The following is a 15,728-nucleotide window of genomic DNA, read 5'->3' on the forward strand; positions in this document are numbered from 1 at the left end:
AAAGCAATTCTAAGAGGGAAGTTTATAATAATACAATCCTACCTTAAGAAACAAGAAACATCTCAAATAAACAACCTAACCTTACACCTAGAGCAATTAGAGAAAGAAGAACAAAAAACCCCCAAAGTTAGCAGAAGGAAAGAAATCATAAAGATCAGATCAGAAATAAATGAAAAAGAAATGAAGGAAACAATAGCAAAGATCAATAAAACTAAAAGCTGGTTTTTTGAGAAAATAAACAATACTGATAAACCATTAGCCAGACTCATCCCGAAAAAAAGGGAGAAGACTCAAATCAATAGAATTACAAATGAAAAAGGGGAAGTAACAACTGACACTATAGAAATACAAAGGATCATGAGAGATTACTACAAGCAACTATATGCCAATAAAATGGACAACCTGGAAGAAATGGACAAATTTTTAGAAATGCATAACCTTCCGAGACTGAACCAGGAAGAAACAGAAAATATGAACAGACCAATCACAAGCACTGAAATTGAAACTGTGATTAGAATTCTTCCAACAAACAAAAGCCCGGGACCAGATGGCTTCACAGGCGAATTTTATCAAACATTTAGAGAAAAGCTAACACCCATCCTTCTCAAACTCTTCCAAAATATAGCAGAGGGAGGAACAATCCCAAAATATTCTACGAGGCCACCATCACCCTGATACCAAAACCAGACAAAGATGTGACAAAAAAGGAAAACTACAGGCCAGTATCACTGATGAACATAGATGGAAAAATCCTAAACAGAATACTAGTAAAGAGAATTCAACAGCACATTAAAAGGATCATACACCATGATCAAGTGGAGTTTATCCCAGGAATGCAAGGATTTTTCAATATATGCAAATCAATCAATGTGATACACCATATTAACAAATTGAAGGAGAAAAACTATATTATAATCTCAATAGATGCAGAGAAAGCTTTCGACAAAATTCAACACCCATTTATGATAAAAACCCTCCAGAAAGTAGGCACAGAGGGAACTTATCTCAACATAATAAAGGCCATATATGACAAACCCACAGCCAACATCATCCTCAATGGTGAAAAACTGAAACCATTTCCACTAAGATCAGGAATAAGACATGGTTGCCCACTCTCACCACTATTATTCAACATAGTTTTGGAAGTTTTAGCCACAGCAATCAGAGAAGACAAAGAAATAAAAGGAATCCAAACTGGAAAAGAAGAAGTAAAGGAGTCACCGTTTGCAGATGACATGGAACTATACATAGAGAATCCTAAAGATGCTACCAGAAAACTATTAGAGCTAATCAATGAATTTGGTAAAGTAGCAGGATACAAAATTAATGCACAGAAGTCTCTTGCATTCTTATACACTGATGATGAAGAATCTGAACGTGAAATTAAGAAAACACTCCCATTTACCATTGCAACAAAAAGAATAAAATACCTAGGAATAAACCTACGTAAGGAGACAAAGGACTTGTATGCAGAAAATTAGAAGACACTGATGAAAGAAATTAAAGATGATACAAATAGATGGAGAGATATACCATGTTCTTGGATTCAAAGCAGCAACATTGTGAAAATGACTCTACTACCCAAAGCAATCTACAGATTCAATGCAATCCCTATCAAACCACCACTGGCATTTTTCACAGAACTAGAACAAAAAATTTCACAATTTGTATGGAAACACAAAAGACCCCGAATACCCAAAGCAATCTTGAGAAAGAAAAATGGAGCTGGAGGAATTAGACTCCTGGACTTCAGACTATACTACAAAGCTACAGTAATCAAGACAGTATGGGACGGCACAAAAACAGAAATAAAGATCAGTGGAACAGGATAGAAAGCCCAGACATAAACCAACACACATATGGTCACCCTATGTTTGATAAAGGAGGCAAGAATATACAGTGGAGAAAAGACAGCCTCTTCAATAAGTGGTGCTGGGAAAACTGTAAAGCTACATGTAAAAGAATGAAATTAGAACACTCCCTAGCACCATACAGAAAAAAAACCTCAAAGTGGATTAAAGACCTAAATGTAACGCCAGACACTATCAAAATGTTAGAGGAAAACATAGGCAGAACACTCTGTGACATAATTCACAGCAAGATCCTTTTTGACCCACCTCCTAGAGAAATGGAAATAAAAATAAACAAATGGGACCTAATGAAACTTCAAAGCTTTTGTGCAGCAAAGGAAACCATAAACAAGATGAAAAGATAACCCTCAGAATGGGAGAAAATATTTGCAAATGAAGCAACTGACAAAGGATTAATCTCCAAAATTTACAAGCAGCTCATGCAGCTCAATATCAAAAAAACAAACAACCCAATCCAAAAATGGGCAAAGACCTAAATAGACATTTCTCCAAGGAAGATATACAGATTGCCGACAAACACATGAACGAATGCTCAACATCATTAATCATTAGAGAAATGCAAATCAATACTACAATGAGATATGATGTCACACCAGTCAGAATGGGCATCATCAAAAAATCTACAAACAATAAATGCTGGAGAGGGTGTTGAGAAAAGGGAACTCTAATACACTGTTGATGGGGATGTAAATTGATACAGCCACTATGGAGAACAGTATGGAGGTTCCTTATAAAACTAAAAATAGAACTGCCATATGACCCAGCAATCCCACTACTGGGCATATACCCTGAGAAAACCATAATTCAAGAAGAGTCATGTACCACAATGTTCACTGCAGCTCTGTTTACAATAGGCAGGAGATGGAAGCAACCGAAGTGTCCATCGACAGATGAATGCATAAGGAAGTTGTGGCACATATATACAATGGAATATTACTCAGCCATAAAGAGAAACGAAATTTAGTTATTTGTAGTGAGGTGGATGGACCTAGAGTCTGTCATACAGAGTGAAGTAAGTCAGAAAGAGGAAAACAAATACTGTATACTAACACATATATATGGAATCTAAAAAAAAAAAAAGGTCATGAAGAACCTAGGGTCAAGACAGGAATAAAGACGCAGACCTACTAGAGAAAGGACTTGAGGACATGGGGAGGGGGAAGGGTAAGCTGGGATGAAGTGAGAGAGTGGCATGGACATATATACACTACCAAATGTAAAATAGATAGATAGTGGGAAGCAGACGCATAGCACAGGGAGATCAGCTAGGTGGACTGTGACCACCTAGAGAGGTGGGATAGGGATGGTGGGAGGGAGGGAGATGCAAGAGGGAAGAGATATGGGGATATATGTATATGTATAACTGATTCACTAAAGCAGAAACTAACACACCATTGTAAAGCAATTATACTCCAATAAAAATGTTAAAAACAAACAAAAAATCATGCTTGCTTGGACAAAGGTGGTGACAGGGGTGATATAGTAGAGTGGGTGGTGTAGAAATATATTAAGGTGAAGGAATTCTGAATCTATGTGGAAGGAGGAGGAGATGGAAGAGGCAGAGGAGATTCCAGGTTTCTGTCTTGAAAAACTGGATAGAAGGCAGTACCCTTCACCCAAATTGAGGATTCCAAGAGGAGGAAACAAATGAGGGAATGATCAGTGAGATCAGATTTGGAAATTCTGTGTGTGCAGTAGGCTGTATAAATGCAGAAATTAACAGATATTTCTGAACTGGAGACATAGCTTTGAGCTTTCTCAGAGTATAAATGGTGGTTGAAACTGTAAGACATTGTCTAAGGAGGCTCTAGGCTCCTGGAAGATGAAGTTAAGGTCTAGTCGGGAGGAAGGCAGGTAAGCAATTATGGATGGAAGTATTGGCATAAAATGCCATAGGAGACTTAAATTTTAGGGAAAGCAAGAAAACTCGACCCAGAGGGTCTTTTTATGTCAAATATGAAGGATGAATGTGTATTGATTAGTGGAGTGACTGGGGACTGGAGCATTGCTGGCAGGACCACCTGTTGCAAAAACAAGTTTAAGAGGGCAAATCATTGAACTTGTGATAAGTTAATATACAGCCAGGCTAAAGTTTGCTTTTCCATTATTGGTGAATAAAGGCACTTCCTGAAAGTGAATGTGAACTCCCTGAGTGCAGGAACAATCTGTATCCCCAGTAGCTAGCACACATTAGGTGCTCAATAAAAACTGGTTGAAATGATGGGGTCTGTTCAAATAAATAATGTAACGTAATATAACACAAAATAATTTCAGAAAGACTACTCTCCTACTTAACTGAGAGAAAAACTTGTAATCAGGTCATTTTATTCATTCAAAAATTATTTAATCCACTACTATACAAATTGCAAGCCCCGGTATCTCTTCCTTAACGCCCCATAAGAACACCCAGCAGGCAAACAGTGCCTTCCTTAGTTAATGGAAACAATAGTCCATGTAAATGAAAAGGCATCTGATTCAGACTTTTATTTACATAAACAGGCTTTTCCCTTAGTCCTGATTAGAGACTTCCTATTATAAATATATTCAATCTAAACTAGCCCACCTACTATTTGCCTTAATTTGTTGCCCTGACCTCTAGTAACTTTGTTATTATTTCCCTAACACCTAATATAGCACCTGACTCAGAGTACTAGTTGTGTAATAAGTATTTGTTAACTAACTCTCAGAAGTTAGGTGACTTATGATTAAAATGACGACTTCACATTCAGTATTCTAAAGTTTTCTGCATCATGGTGAACCTGTCATTTTTGACCACATGGAAATCTTTCTTCAGTCTTCTTGTAAAGGTACTACTATTTTGCTTTATTAGAGATCTACCGCTCAGTCAGTCACTAGATACAGTTCTGGAAAGCACTCCTAAGCTACACTCCCTCTCCTGGCCAAGATATGGGAACAGGACCATGGTAGACAAAGCCTATAGTTTTTAAATGTAATTTGAAATTTGAATAAAGTGACACAGGAAGTGAAGACGGTAGGTCCTTCTTACTCCACTCTAACTCGTATTCTTTCTTAACACTGGGTCTTCAGATTTCTTTTTGACTTAGGAGCTACTCCATAAATTGCAATAAATTTTATTTTAGCTTAACTCATTCAGAATTAGATTCTGCTGCTTGTAACCAAAGGATTCTAATCACACGTAGTTCTAAAATTCTATGAGACTTACTTTAGTAAGAGGAGAGAGAAAAGGAGGAGAGCAGAAAATAACAGAAGCACACTGAATGGAGAGGCAAAGCAAATATAAAACCGAAAGATAAATTTTACCAAACTAATCTTTTTTTTAACCAAAAGATGAGTTGTATATGTATGTATGTATGTGTATATATATATATATATATATATATATTTTTTTTTTTTTTTTTTTCTTTTTTAACGGTACACGGGCCTCTCACTGTTGTGGCCTCTCCCGTTGCGGAGCACAGGCTCCGGACGTGCAGGTTCAGCAGCCATGGCTCACGGGCCCAGCCGCTCCGCTGCATGTGGGATCTTCCCGGACTGGGGCACGAACCCTGTGTCGCCTCCATCGGCAGGCGGACTCTCAACCACTGCACCACCAGGGAAGCCCTGAGTTGTATATTTTTAAATTATTAAGTGTGAGCCTGCAGTTACAGGCTTTCAAATTTGGTGAGCGTAATGATCACGTGGGACACTTGTTTAAATGTAAATCTTCAGGCCCTGCACCCAGAGGTTCTGATTCTATTGGTCCATGTGGGGCCTGGGTATATGCATAATTACAAGCTTCTTAGATGATTCTCAGGCCATGTTTTGGAAACCACTGCTTTAGGTTCTACTGTATATGAAAAATGGCAGTTAATCAGGTCTGTGAGCACAGCAAAACAGGCCTGCTCCCAGCTCAGTTTTGCTAAACAATCCCAAACTTCTAGTCACAACAACAGTCTGATGAAATGTTCTAGCTTTGCCAGTGGCAATGGTGGCCTATCAAGTGGATTGCAAGACATATGTATGTATATTAAAACAACACAGGCTAATTTTCAATTTTCATTTTGCCGAACAAGGGCCAATAAAATTACAAGAGGGAGAACTTAGAAAACTAAAACCATCATCTTTATTTTATAGTCCAATTTTTGTTATTTAGAGAAAAGCACCTTTCATATGGGTATAACTTTATTTCCTATTGATCTTTTATATACACTTCTGTTCATTCAAAATACCACCATCTGCATGAGAAGAAAATCTCTATTATAAAGGGTGAAAATTCATTATTACAGAGAATTCCTTAAAGTTGAGGTGGGGTGGTGCCAAGACATTTTAATTTTTTTTTTAAGACTTTGATTTGTTACTGGACCAACCCTACAAGTAAAGTTATCTATCAGGCCAACATATGTACATACCATGTAATGTCCATAGACTTATTGGAAAAATTGAGTTTACTTTTTCAAAAGCCAAAAAAATGGGTCCCATGTGGTCCTACCTTAGCATTTGTACACAACAAAGAATTCCAAATACTTTTCAAAAAATATGGTTAATGCTTTTACATAAAATCTTTATATAAAAACTATAAGACAGGGGCTTCCCTGGTGGCACAGTGGTTGAGAGTCCGCCTGCTGACGCAGGGGACACGGGTTCGTGCCCCGGTCCGGGAAGATCCCACATGCCGCGGAGCGACTGGGCCCATAAGCCATGGCCGCTGAGCCTGCGCGTCCGAAGCCTGTGCTCCACAATGGGAGAGGCCACAGCAGTGAGAGCCCCGCGTACTGCAAAACAAAACAAAACAAAACTATAAGACAAATATGTTATAGGAAAGAGCAAAGGTGTGTCTGTGTTTGTATGCAATGCCAATTTTTGGTTACAATATTTTTTCAATATTTTATGATATTTAGCTTGTAATAATTTAGTTTGTAATAATTGTTCAATTATACCATAGATGCCACGCAAAACTTTCATCCTGGAAACAAAGAATAGTATTTTTAAATTCCTCTCAAATTTTAAAAATTCAATTCAACATGATTAAAAAATTGTTAATTGGAAATCCACAAGATGCTCATTACTCCACTAGACACTGGGGGAAAAATGTATAAAGTGACATTTTATAATACAACTTTAAAAAGCAAGCGATTCAAAAGTAGATTTGAAAAACCAGAAGCTAGCCAAGGCATGGTAGAGATGACTGTGAGGTCACGGTTGTAGAATATGGAACCCAATACACAGTCCTCAAGGAAGTCCATGTAACAGCACTGAAGTTAACAGAAGACCTCTGTTCCCTGTCCTACTTCCTGCACATGACACTCACAAGGTTTACATTAGGGAGGAAAATGTGCAGTAAAAACTAGTGTCTGAGCACTCAATTAATATTTAGGAATTAGTCATGGACTTGGAGAAGCACTTTTCATTATTTATACACAAGCTTACTAATCATAGAATCAAAGAAATAAACACAAAACTGTTTTATTAGAAACTCAGTCCTAAAAAAAAGTTGTTTTGCTCTATGCTGCTGGTACATGTGACAATCACAATAGACCATGTGGGCTATAACTTTCACCGAACATTTACCAAACATTCCCTTTTTGCAGCAGAGAAACAACGAGGTTAAAGGGGAATTATTTTTCTTGTAGCCCTTCTTTGCACTATTTTTCATTGGTCTTTGGCTCTCCCTTCCCGGTAATCTTCATTTATCTGATAATCCTTACTTTTGATGATAATTCTCAGACTGTGGAGAGCAGGGGTAGGTTCAGTTGCTTCCTTCATTAGCACCAGGAATATGGGAATTTTTCTGTTTTTTTTTTTTTTTTTGCGGTACGCGGACCTCTCACTGTTGTGGCCTCTCCCATTGCGGAGCACAGGCTCCGGACGCGCAGACTCAGTGGCCATGGCTCACGGGCCTAGCCGCTCCACGGCATGTGGGATGTGGGATCTTCCCAGACCAGGGCACGAACCCGTGTCCCCTGCATCGGCAGGCGGACTCTCAACCACTGCGTCACCAGGGAAGCCCTGAACATGGGAATTTTTAATTCAATTCAGCATGACTCAACAATTGCTTATTGGATATCCATGTGATGCTTAGTACTCCATTAGACACTAGGAAGGATGCAAAAGATGTATTACAGGATTCCTGCCCCCAGGAGCTGGAAATCCTATTGAAACGTAGATAGATAAGAACCAGATAGAGTACTATGAGATAACAGTGAAGCTTTGGGAATGAGGGTGTTGATGGGGGCAGTGCCCCTTAGCAAGGAGCTGTCTTGTGTTATTAGACTTGTTTTTTTTAAAATTAATATATGCATAGTATGTCTCTTGGCTTATACTTGCTTTTAATGCTCAAGAGAATAACAGTAGGAATATTCTTACGAAAACCAGGCAGGACGGTATTCAGCAGAATACAAATTTGCAAATTATGGGTAGATGGTTGTCTCTCAGTGCTACGAGAAGGTTGGATTACATAAAGCACATGTGGATAATAAAGGAAAGGAATTCCATATCTGTTGGAATGTACATCTAGATGATTCTCCTGTCAAAAAAACAGTGGTCTTCAGACTCCTTTAACCCTGAAGCAAATTTAAATGAAAATAATACATGGTTTGCCATTTCAAAATCTTGACCAACCAGAGTCAAACATAGAATTATCAGTAATGAGTAATAAACTGAGAAATGAAGTTAGAAAGAGAAGTATAAAATGGAATTAAGCCCCAGGGAAATGATTTTTCCCCAGCTTGGAGCTAGGACAGCCTTAAGTATCTTCTGGACGTTGTCCGTTTTTTTATAAGGATCCCAATGTTGTCATCTGCTTTCCGTCTGCTAAAAGTGACTGACTAACTGGAGGTAAAAATCAGTTTGGTACTACCACAAAAATGATAGGTTTTTACATGTTAACTTTATTCATGGCTGTGTGAGAGCCATCTGGTTCCAGAAGAAGATGCTATAGAGCTTTCGCATAGTTTTTCTGGGTGAAGGAGGCAATTGGAGATGGAAAACAGCTCACTTAGAGCCCATGGGTCAGCTTAAACTATTTCATAAGCAATAAATTAAACGATGCTTCAGCAAGCAGAAAGCCTTGCTAAAGAGTGGGAATTTGCTATATAGAAAGAGGATGACAAACATTAGAAGACTAATTAATAATCAAGATAACAGAATACTGTTATTGAGAAATTCTGAGCAAGAGTTTACCGGCTCAAACTTTTTTTGTTTCAAAAACAACAAAAAAATATAAGGCACAGAGGTCACACATTCGTGTTTTTGTGGAGGGAAATTATGAAACTAGATGAAGGCAAGATTTCTCAGCTTTCAGTCTGGGCCACTTTGCATCACACTGGTGGTTTCCAACTGGCCGCATCAGCAACATGTGAGAACTTGTTAGAAATGCTACCTCTTAGTCGCTGCCCCAGACCAATGAATCGGAAACTCCAGGGGTGATGCCCAGTAAGCTGTGTTTTAACAAGTTCTCCAGGTGGTTCTGATGCACGTTAAAGTTTGAGAACCACTGCACCATGATGTGGCTCTGTCACAGAAGGCTGGAGAGGCTGATTTGGACCAAGACTGTACCTATGCAGTCAGAAAGCCAAGCACCAAGCTGGAACATTCCTGGGAGGAATGAGGCCTCACGCTGACAGAGGAGATGGACTTGGGGGTTAAATAGCAGAAGAAGTAGAAGGTTAATAGTAGAAGGGAAACTCCAAATTCAGGATCTAAGTAAGAACTCCAATTCTCTAAGAACTACGGGGTCTTTTACGGCCTAGGCCTTACTTCCACCTTAACTCCTTCAGTACAAGTTTCAACTGTGCAGATTTGGGAACTGTAAGGGTGTATTTCTAATTTTATAATGAAAACCAGTAGAAGAAAAAAATGTCACTTTTCAAAATTGACCCTTTTTGCTTCCTGTGTTAAACATAATTATTTTGAAAATGACAAACCTCTCTAAATTTAGTTTATGCAACATATGGAAAATTAAGGGGAAGGGAGGAAAAAAAACCTCAGAGATGAGGCAAGGTTGAGTTTGCCTATTTTACATTATTATTGTAAAATTCCTTCGCCTTGAAAAACACTCAAGTTTCTTTTCCATGTGACTCACTAGCAAATTTCTGTTCCTTAGATGTGGATCCTGTATTGTGTGGAACAGGGATATCAAATAACCAAAATATGAAAAAACAAATATCACAGCTTATATTTTAGTGTAAGAATAAGGAACTAAACAAGTAGAAAGTCCCCTTTCATGATTGAGAAACTTATGTTAAGCTTAGCAATATTAGTAGCATTAAAATACTTTTATGTTATGTCCTCAGGATATCCATGAATAATGAAAGCTACAACCAACACTGCTGACATCAGTTAAATGTGGCTCACACAAAGATCTTATAAACTGCTTCTAAAAGCTATACTACGTTTCACTCATTTCCTTTTATCCCCCTCTATCCTTTTTAAAGACGTGGACTCATTTTTCTGGATGATACCATTCATTCATTCATTCATTCATTCATTCATTTATTTATTTATGCGGTACGCGGGCCTCTCACTGCTGTGGCCTCTCCCATTGCGGAGCACAGGCTCCGGACGTGCAGGCTCAGCGGCCATGGCTCATGGGCCCAGCTGCTCCGCGGCATGTGGGATCTTCCCAGACCGGGGCACAAACCCGTGTTCCCTGCATCGGCAGGCGGACTCTCAACCACTGCGCCACCAGGGAAGCCCTGGATGATACCTTTTAAACTCTTTATCAAATATGTACTTAATAACTATCAACTACTGTAGGAAAATGCAACTCAGTACCTGGAACCGTAATAGACAAGATAATTACCAGGGCCGTATACTCAGTTTGTCAGATAGTTTTCTATTTACCACCGATAACTGAAGCCATTTCCATAGCAGAGACTGTGGGTACAAAGAGAGTAAGAATTTTGTTAGGAGATAACTGTGGAATAAAATGAAGACCTTGTAGTAAAAAGTTTGTTACTATTCAAGAATGTTTCTTCTGGTCTTGTGTCTTTCCTTTGCAAAGTATACTTTATTTTTAGATGTGAAGATATAATTAGAACCCAGTGTTTTAAGTTTCCAAAATTGTGGAAAAGAATGCTACTTATGTACTTAAGTATTTAGGGCTAACGCAATGATACGGTGCTCAAATCTCTACAAAGCTTGCCTGAACAGAAAACTATGATGCTTCAGGCATATAACAGGGTGGTGCTGGTGTGTTTGCTGAGATAGTTCTCAAGACTGTTTTTTCAACACAAGCAGTCTTTCAAGTGTACTAACAAACTCCACATTCATAAAACTGTCCATGAAAAGTAGAGAATATCATGAACTGTACTGAATGTAACCTGCATTGATATAAAAAAGATACTGGGGCTTCCCTGGTGGCGCAGTGGTTGAGAGTCCGCCTGCTGATGCAGGGGACACGGGTTCGTGCCCCGGTCCGGGAAGATTCCATATGCCATGGAGCGGCTGGGCCCGTGAGCCATGGCCACTGAGCCTGCACGTCCGGAGCCTGTGCTCCGCAACGGGAGAGGCCACAACAGTGAGAGCCCCGTGTACCGCAGAAAAAAAAAAAAAAAAAAAAAAAAAGATATTGACTTGTTATTTTCTACTCTGAAGTGTAAAGTTAGCAAGAGATTGAGAAAAGGAGCTGTTTATTTAATAAGATAGTTACCATTTTGAGAACTGATCCAGCTCTCATGGATAAAAAGTTTAATTGTGTGAACAAAGTAAAATATTGAAAATATCTAATTCTCTACTGCACAGCAGTGACCACTATACAGCTTAATTTCTCTCCTCCAGCGAATACTCAGTATGACAGGCCAGGTTTCTGGTTTTCTGAGGTAGCTACTCAATGACTAGCAATTTAAATTCATTCCTATAACTGAATTCATAACAACTTCCCTACCAAAACCCTAGAATCAAGTTATATTGTTATGATCAGACAATGTTAAAGAAAATAAAATGCATTTTTAATAATTCCCCTTCCATCACAACTTTTTTTCAAGTCTCTGATACAAAGTTACTTCCAAATACACTTTATGAGAACAATCAGACTATTTTCCTCATGGTCAGCAAACTCCTTCATTTATACTATTCTGTTATTCCTCTTTCTTATACTTGTCCTTTGTCTTCCTCAGTATTGCTGTAGGCACTCTGAAAAATGATCAAATACCTAATTAATGATTCTAAAGATCTTTGTCTTATTTCTATTACCTTGAGGAAAAATGGAAAAGAAAGGGGAGTCCATATTTGTGGTGAAACTATTGTGTCAAATACAGAGATGTGGAATTTTTACAAATAGCCCTTGTGATTGCTATAATCATAAGAGGTAGCTGTTATTGTACCCATTTTGCAGAGGAGGAAATTGAGGCCCAGAGAGTTTGCAATAGCTATGGGGCAAAATGGTATTTGAACCTAGTTGTGTGTAACTCCATAGCTCATGCTTTTTGTAACCTAAGTAAAATGTTGCCCCTGGAATTTTTACTAATGTTAATTATACCTTTATATAAAAATACTTTTATTTAATGACTAATATTTTCAAAGCACTATCGTATACCTCATCCCATTTCAAGGCAGCTGGTAGAATGGGGTGCTTGTTGCGGGGTGTTGTGAGGAATAGCAATAATGTATATAAAGTATAATATCCAATGTAAGACAAGTGCTCAGTAGCTATTATTATTATTATTATTATTACTGATCCTCCCAGCAAGCTTAGAAGTTAGGTGGTACAATTGTTATCATGCCCCCCTGACAGACTTTTCCTACAAAGATTAATCCCGTTGACGTTATACTCCACAAGCAAGAATTACTTTAAATTTTTTATTTTTAAGGCATTTACTTACAGGAATCTCAAAACCCCATATTCAACTTCAGTTTGTTTGCAATGCAGCCGGGCAGACAGGGAGTAGAAGGGAAGCAGGTGTGAGACGGGCTCACAATCTTTCCCAGCCAAGTCAGAATTGGAAATTTTGCCTTCCTTCTCCAAAATGAGTCTCCTTTCCACTGCACCAAAGTGATACAGGAGGATTTTCTTTCTCCTAAGTGTCACCCTCCTCTTCTTACAAAGGAAAATGTAATGGTGAGCCCATCCTTCAGTTCCTTGCTTGCACAGGGAGGGAGTGCCCCCTGATATCGGTGCAGACCACACTAGTTTACCGTGGTGAGAGCTGTTATCATGACGCAGAGGATGGTTCCGGTTTGACTTCTGTGGCCACATTCCTGCTCTCCGGATAGTAGGCAGAGAAGTGCAAGAAAAGTACTTGGTATCAGTGACTCACAGCAAGACAGGAAATGTCAAGAGGGTCCACCCTTCCTTCCTGCCCTCCCGACCAGCTGGGTTTCAGAACCACAGGCCACAAGCAGCCTAGAATCTTGGTGATCAGGGCTGGAGCCACAGACAGAGTCTGGGCCACTGCAGTAGGCTCACCAAATGGATTAAAATGTCAGGACCCAGCTGCCAGGAAAGCACACTCTATTCATCCTAGAGAGCACTGTTTCTGTTGAGATTTCTCTTTTCACTTTTATGCAATATCTGCCTGGTATATTCTGGCCCTTGCATTGTTCTTAAACAGTGGGCTTGACACAGTTAATTGAGCGGTCCTCATTTATACTCTGTTTAAAAAACATGCAAGAAATGATATCAATCATCATTATCAAGCAATGCCTTCACAATGCAAAACGGCAGTGTGTGTCTCTTCAGCAAAATGTAAACACATCTACAGCAGCGTTTTGAACCTAGTGTAAAATTGCTTCAATAAAGTTACATTATGTTTCTCTTCATGAGAGCAGCAAATGATTATGATGATGATAAAGGCTAACAATTATTACAATAAGAACTGCCCTAAGCATTTTATATATTTTAAGTCATTTAAGTCTTACAAACACCCTTTGAGATAAGCATTATTATTGTTCCCATTTTACAAATGAGGAAGTTATCAAAATGAATGAAAGCCTTTTCATTGTCTCCCCAAATTGTTTTTAAACCTCACAAATAATAAACAAAGCTCAAACAAAAACAAAAAAATCATCAATGAAGCTGCTGCTTACAGTGATTTGTTGTAAGAATCAAATGAATAAATGACACAAAATGATTATATACATGTTTCTCACAACTGGCCAAGTTCAGTAGTACATTTCCAATTCAAGTTGAAACTCTGAAATGAGTCATTACAGCAGACCAAATTTGTCAGTATCTTTTGTCAAGGCCACTTCCCTCTCTTCCTGCAGGACAGCAATGTCAGAAAGTGGCAGAAGTCTGCATTCCTATGTGTTATTATATATAACCTTTCAGTTCTCACCTCCTTTTATTTTCCTGCTCTCTCCAAGCTCAGCTCACACCCTGTGTTCTGGCCGTGCCTGAATACTTTTAGTGCGCTTGGTCCTTGTTATGTGTCTTTTTTTTTTTTAATAAATGTATTTATTTTTGGCTGTGTAGGGTCTTCATTGCTGCATATGGGCTTTCTCTAGTTGCGGCGAGCAGGGGCTACTCTTCGTTATAGTGCATGGGCTTCCCATTGCAGTGGCTTCTCTTGTTGTGGAGCACGGCCTCTAGGCGCGCGGGCTTCAGTAGTTGTGGCTCACGGGCTGTAGAGCGCAGGCTCAGTAGCTGTGGCGCACGGGCTCAGTTGCTCCATGACATGTGGGATCTTCCTGGACCAGGGCTCGAACCTGTGTCCCCTGCATTGGCAGGAGGATCCTTAACCACTGCACCACCAGGGAAGTCCCTTGCTATGTGTCTTTGAATAAGGTGCTCTTTTCTCTTTTCTCCCCCTCTGTTCCACCCAGGGAGTGCCTGCAGCATTCAGAATTCTATTCATCTGTTCATACATTCAAAGAGTATTTACTGAACACTTATTATGAGGCAGACATGGGGAGATGGGAGAGGGAGGAAGGTCACTGTTCTGATGAAACTTCCATTTTACTGCAGAAAGAGAGACAAAGTTAAGAAAGAAAGAAAAGAAAGAATGGATGAGGGAGGGAAGGAAGGAAAGAAGTAAGGGAGGGGAGTTACTCACTCATTATGGTTAGGGTTAGGCAGGCCATGTGACATTCAGTGACATTGGATGTCAGGGATCCAGTCACTTAAGCTGAGCTCTGAAGGACAAGAAGGAGCCAGTCGTGCAGAGCCAGGAACCATTCATTCAAAGGCACTAAGCTAGAGAGCAAGCCTGGTTCCCAAGAACTGAACGGAGCCAGCGTGACTGAGATGCTGCCAGAGGGCAAGGCAGCCCCCAGACCCCACTAGCTTTGGAAGGCCTGTAAGAAGTTTAAATTGAAAATTTAAACCAGAGGACTGATAGAATCTAATATATTTCAATAAACCTCTCTGGCTGTTGAGTGCACATTGGGTTTTAGGGGGTCAGGTATAGAAGCAGGAAGACAAATTAGGATACAGGTGCAGGAGGGGCCAAGGCGATGTTTTCTTCTCTGTGCTCACACAACATTTTGCCAAGACTCAATGTTAAGGTTACACGTTCTTTACAAACAGATATATGATTTTTCCTCCTCTACTAGATAATCAGATCCTTGAAAGCAGGAATGAATCATCAGTCCACAATAAACATTCCCTGCATAAATAAATTAATAGAAGAATGAATGAATAAAATAAGGTCCCTGCCCTCAGAAAGCTTAAAGTCTCTGAAACAAACATCTGTTCAAGTAACCAGACTGCAGAGTAGGTTATACACATTGTGGAAGAAAAAGAAAGCATTATATGTGAGGGCAGAGGAGGGAGAAAGAGGATTATCCAACTGAGAGTGTGATACTGAATCAAAACATCAGGGTCTGCCGTTCTTGAACACAGTGGGATGTTAAAACAAGGTGGCAGGAGTTTGACAGAGAACAAATTGAGTCGGCTTCCCCTTCTGATGTTTCACAGTTTTAGATAAGGGCTGTATTTAGACTGAGTTCTGGGTCAAC

General features: G+C 39.3%; 1 long non-coding RNA gene across 2 annotated transcripts in view; it reads right to left on the reverse strand.

The window, feature by feature from the left end:
• Positions 1–12,909, reverse strand: part of LOC308617635 — a 39,416-nt gene extending 26,507 nt beyond the window's left edge. For both annotated transcript variants that reach the window (XR_014015899.1, XR_014015900.1), the window contains exon 1: positions 12,653–12,909. This is a non-coding gene — a long non-coding RNA (uncharacterized lncRNA). The remainder of the gene's footprint in view (positions 1–12,652) is intronic.
• Positions 12,910–15,728: the final 2,819 nt, after the last annotated feature.

The sequence above is a fragment of the Mesoplodon bidens genome (genome assembly GCF_964165515.1).
Source record: "Mesoplodon bidens genome assembly, chromosome: 5".
Lineage (NCBI taxonomy): Eukaryota > Metazoa > Chordata > Mammalia > Artiodactyla > Ziphiidae > Mesoplodon > Mesoplodon bidens.